Source organism: Oxyura jamaicensis, chromosome 6, assembly GCF_011077185.1.
Source record: "Oxyura jamaicensis isolate SHBP4307 breed ruddy duck chromosome 6, BPBGC_Ojam_1.0, whole genome shotgun sequence".
In the NCBI taxonomy this organism is placed as follows: domain Eukaryota; kingdom Metazoa; phylum Chordata; class Aves; order Anseriformes; family Anatidae; genus Oxyura; species Oxyura jamaicensis.
Window position 1 is genome coordinate 9,169,021 of NC_048898.1, and position 5,684 is coordinate 9,174,704.

General features: G+C 45.8%; 1 protein-coding gene across 3 annotated transcripts in view; it reads left to right on the top strand.

The window, feature by feature from the left end:
• PARG (poly(ADP-ribose) glycohydrolase) overlaps window positions 1–5,684 on the top strand; it is a 67,239-nt gene that overhangs the window by 47,230 nt on the left and 14,325 nt on the right. The gene's annotated exons all lie outside the window — the stretch shown is intronic.

A 5,684-nucleotide genomic window follows, 5' to 3' on the forward strand; every position in this document is an offset into this window, starting at 1 on the left:
GCTGTGAAAGCAAGTCATGGGTTTTTATTCAGGATTTTTTCTTTGTTTTGGTATTTTTTTGGGGGGTGTATTTTTTGCTTTTGTTTTTCCTTTGAGTTTGCATATATTCAGACACTGTTAAGAGCCAGTGAAGCTGTGTTCCATGTTCGCTGTAAAACTGCAGATTGAACAATGGCCAGTCCTCTCTGCGTCTCAGTGGCGCATTTTCAGAGACTTCTAAGCACGTTGCCCGTGCAATAAACTCGATCAGGTAATTGGTTCGGCTGAGAATTAACTCGTGGTAACATGTGTTTTCAGCTCGATTGGCTGATCATGCCATTGTCTGGAGGGCCAGGAGAGCCAGAAGACTAATGCTGGTGCATACGTAATTAGTCAGAACCAATTGAAAGACAGAGCAGGACCTTCCCTCATCTTGGGCAGTAAACGTGCATTTATGTCAGTAACTACAGAACTACACCCTGGCTTTTTCCATGTACTATTTTTTATGGGGTGCTAGTAGTACTATTTCTTCAGAGAGATTGTTTTTAGCTCATAAGAAAAACTAGAGGTGGAAAGTGTGATACTTTTTTCATCTCTATCCCTGGGAATTTGATAATGCCATATGAATTGTATGCAAATGAAAAGCGGGACTGGAATCTGAGAAGGGAGGGGCATTGTCCATCTCATGGACAAGGTCCCAGAAGTGCTAGTACTTGGAAATGTCATTATCCTTCTTATGTAGGGAGTTTCACTATGAATGTGTTTTTCAGTCATACTTGTATATACTTTGTTTTGACTTTGGGTAAGTCAAAATTATTTTGTTTATTTTGTAGTTTGCTTTTAAAGATCAAGCTGTGTTACAGTGCCTTGTTTGGCTCCTTTTTTTTTTTATGGGATGAGGAAGGAAATTCACCAGAAACAAACATATCCAATTTATCCTCTATTGCTTCCAATCTCCCAGCAATAGCAGTTTATATCCCAGTGGTTCACAGGCAAAAGTGTTGCCAGTTTTCACAGATTTACAGATTTCACAGAATTTCTAGGTTGGAAGAGACCTCAAGATCATCGAGTCCAACCTCTAACCTAACACTAACAGTCCCCACTAAACCATATCCCTAAGCTCTACATCTAAACGTCTTTTGAAGACTTCCAGGGATGGTGACTCCACCACCTCCCTGGGCAGCCTGTTCCAATGCCTCACAACCCTTTCAGTAAAGAAGCTCTTCCTAACATCTAACCTAAAACTCCCCTGGTGCAACGTTAGCCCATTCCCCCTCGTCCTGTCACCAGGCACGTGGGAGAACAGGCCAACCCCCACCTCTCTACAGCCTCCTTTAAGGTATCTGTAGAGAGCGATAAGGTCGCCCCTGAGCCTCCTCTTCTCCAGGCTGAATAAGCCCAGCTCCTTCAGCCGCTCCTCGTAGGACTTGTTCTCCAGGCCCCTCACCAGCTTCGTCGCCCTTCTTTGGACCCGCTCAAGCACCTCCATGTCCTTCTTGTAGCGAGGGGCCCAAGACTGAACACAGTACTCGAGGTGCGGCCTCACCAGAGCCGAGTACAGGGGGACGATCACCTCCCTAGCCCTGCTGGTCACACTATTTCTGATACAAGCCAGGATGCCGTTGGCCTTCTTGGCCACCTGAGCACACTGCTGGCTCATATTCAGCCGACTGTCCACTATCACTCCCAGGTCCTTCTCCGCCTGGCAGCTCTCCAACCACTCATCTCCCAGCCTGTAGCTCTGCTTGGGGTTATTACGCCCCAGGTGCAGGACCCGGCACTTGGCCTTGTTAAACTTCATGCAGTTGACCCCAGCCCATCGGTGCAGCCTATCCAGATCCTCCTGCAGAGCCTTCCTACCCTCGAGCAGATCGACACTCGCACCTAACTTGGTGTCATCTGCAAACTTACTGAGGGTGCACTCAATGCCCTCATCCAGATCATTGATGAAGATGTTAAAGAGGACCGGCCCCAGCCCTGGGGGACGCCACTAGTGACTGGCCTCCAACTGGACTTGACTCCATTTACCACGACTCTTTGGGCCCAGCTATCCAGCCAGTTTCTGACCCAACAAAGCGTGCGCCAGTCCAAGCCAAGAGCAGCCAGTTTCTTGAGGAGAATGCTGTGGGAAACGGTGTCAAAAGCCTTGCTGAAGTCAAGGTAGACCACATCCACAGCCTTTCCCTCGTCCACCCAGCGCGACACTTTGTCATAGAAGGAGATCAGGTTCGTCAAGCAGGACCTGCCTTCCATAAACCCATGCTGACTGGGCCTGATCGCCTGCTTGCCCTTCAAGTGCCGCATGATGACTCCCTAGAGGATCTGCTCCATGAGTTTCCCTGGTACTGAGGTCAAACTGACAGGCCTGTAGTTCCCCGGGTCAGCCCTCCGGCCCTTCTTGTAGATGGGCGTCACATTCGCTAGCCGCCAGTCAGCTGGGACCTCCCCCGATAGCCAGGACTGCTGATAAATGATGGATAGTGGCTTGGCCAGCTCCTCTGCCAGTTCTCTCAGTACCCTTGGGTGGATCCCATCCGGCCCCATCGACTTGTGCACATCCAAGTGCCGTAGCAGGTCACCAACCAGTTCTTCGTGGATGGTGAGGGCCACATCCTGCTCCCCATCCCCTTCCACCAGCTCAGGGTACTGGGAATCCAGAGAACAACCGGTATTGCCGCTAAAGACTGAGGCAAAGAAGGCATTGAGCACCTCCGCCTTTTCCTCATCTCTTGTAACTAAGTTTCCCCCTGCATCCAGTAAAGGATGGAGATTCTCCTTTGTCCTCCTTTTTGTGTTGATGTATTTATAAAAGCGTTTTTTGTTATCTTTAACGGCAGTAGCCAGATTGAGCTCCAGATGAGCTTTGGCCTTCCTAATTTTGTCCCTGCACAGCCTCGCTACATCCTTATAGTCCTCCCTAGTGGCCAGCCCACTTTTCCAAAGATTATAAACCCTCTTTTTTCTCCTAAGCTCAAGCCACAGTTCTCTGTTCAGCCAGGCTGGTCTTCTTCCCCGCTGGCTCATCTTTGGGCACATGGGAACAGACCGCTCCTGTGCCATTAGGATTTGCCTCTTGAAGAGCGCCCAGCCTTCCTGGACCCCTCTGCCCTTCAGAACCGCCTCCCAAGGGACTCTACCAACCAGTGTCCTGAGCAGCCCAAAGTCAGCTCTCCGAAAGTCCAGTACAGTGGTTTTTCTGGTTCCCTTCCTGGCCTCACCAAGAATAGTGAACTCCACCATTTCGTGGTCACTCTGCCCAAGACAGCTCCCGACAATCACATCCTCCACCAGTCCTTCTCTGTTTGTGAAGAGAAGGTCTAGCGGGGCACCACCCCTGGTAGGCTCACTAATCAGCTGCGTCAGGAAGCTATCTTCCACTTTCTCCAGAAACCTCCTAGACTGCTTTCTCTGGGCTGTGTTGTGCTTCCAGGATATGTCAGGGAAGTTGAAGTCCCCCACGAGTACAAGCGCTGAAGATTTCGCAACTTCTGTCAGCTGCCTGTAGAACTCCTCATCCGTCTCCTCATCCTGGTTCGGCGGTCTATAGCAGACCCCGACCAGGACACTAGCCTTGTTGTCCCTGCCGATCCTAACCCAAAGGGACTCGATCTTGTCATTCCTAGCCTCGAGTTTTACAACATCGAAAGACTCTCTAATATAGAGAGCCACACCGCCACCCCTTCTGTGCTGTCTGTCCCTTCTGAAGAGCCTATAGCCAGGCATCGCAGCACTCCAGTCATGAGACTGGTCCCACCACGTTTCCGTGATGGCAACCAAGTCGTAGCCTGCCCGCTGCACGATGGCTTCCAGCTCCAAAGCTGGAAGGACGATGGCTCCCAGCAATAGCAGTTTATATCCCAGTGGTTCACAGGCAAAAGTGTTGCCAGTTGAATAGCTGTTTTTTTGTATGACATATTTCCAGAGCTTTGCTCATGAAAACCCATTGATTTTCATTAGCCTTGGGTTGCTGGGACGTTGAGTTTAGTGTTTGTTTTGAGTTTTTATTTCTTATATATCTGCACTTGCTTGTTTGCATCTTGGTGCTTTTGTCATTATGCACTGCACTTCCATAAAAATTATTGAAAACAACCTTTGAAAATATAATCTTCAAACATTCTTATTTATTTGGCCTGTTACAATATCTTGCTAATCCAGTCTTTTCTCTTCATATGCTTTCCATATGCTTTCCATTTCCACAAAGGAAATGCTGTCTTTACAAAGCTGAAGTTTTGTTGGTTGTCCCCTAAATAAGAACTGTCAGGAAAAGTTAAACACTTCCCTTGTTTGCCTTTTCTTACTCTTTGCTCAGATACTATTCCCAAGTTTATCGGTAAATCTGAATTTTAGCTTGGTCAGGAAAAGTCTTAACTGACAATTGATAGCCTACAATTCAATTTGAAGGCTGACTTCTGAATATCTAAGCTGATCACAGTTGTCTTGTGTGTAAGGACATGGATGAAAATGACTGTATGGGAATGTTCTGCCATCATGATTTTTATTTAACTTTGATTTTGCAACAGAAAGTGGGTTCTTGGTGAGCAATCTCTTACCATCCCAATCACTTTGATTAGCAACTTTTCAAAAATAGCCTTGAGTGGAGTTTGTGTCCTCAGTGTGGTTAATCATCTAGACATATCTAAATAAATAACGAAAGGATAATAAGGCAGATGAGTTAAAGAAGCCCTGATAAGTCGTCTTAGTAAAAATGGATTTGTGTAAATGGGGAAAATGCCTTGAAGTATAAGCATCAATTTAAGCATTTTTAACAGCTGGTGTTTCATATAGTTAAGGCTACTGAAAACAAGCATCCAAATTTCCTTATCAGATAAGATGAAAATTGAACGGTTTTTCTGATTTTCAACGTTTTTAATTTCCTTTTTAGAGATTGAAAAACTTGTTTTCTCAGAGTGTCACCAATCTCAGCGATAGTTAGGCATCACTCTTTTCTTAGTAATCACACATTTTGTGCTGTCAGTTGTTTTGAATGCTTACAGGTCTTTCTAAACTCTATTTTTCTGTTATATTTACTGGCACAACTGGTGTTGCTGTTTATGTTTAAGGGGTTGCGTAGCAGTTGTCATCTTTTTCTTGCGCTGTTTATAACTTGTGCCAAACTATACCGGTATAAGCAGAAATTTTCCAAACAAGTTATTCTCTTCAATCACCTACCTTTGGGATTCAACTGAAAATATTTCAGCTGTTCCAAGCCTAAAACGGGGGGAAGAGTGATTTTTGCTTTGGCAAAATACTTCAGGACTATTTCTTTGCATTTTTGAGTTTTTAAGCAGGAACCTGAAGTTCAGTAAGATGGAGTAAAAGCTGGCCTTTTAGAAGGGTTATCATCCTTATCCTCTGTTAAAATGCTCTCTTTGTTCTCAGGGTAAACCTTTGAAAGGTACTTTGTGTAGTAGAGCAAAAGAGCTAAAATCATTAGAGATACTTCATGTGCTACTTTCTTACAGCCCTAAATGCTTGCAAGATACCCTGCTGGGCTTTTTCACAGCCAAGTATGTGCAAGACATGATTTTGTGGGTGCTCAGGCTTGTACAGAAGTAGCCTCCTGGTACTGACCACCACAGCTGGGAGCAGCAGCCTTTCAGTACAGTCAGTGCCATTAATTGCAGTAATAATCTAAGAACTCATGTCAGCAACCAAAGTGCCAGAATCATGCTGAGCAAATGCGAAACAAAATAACAAGAGGAAAG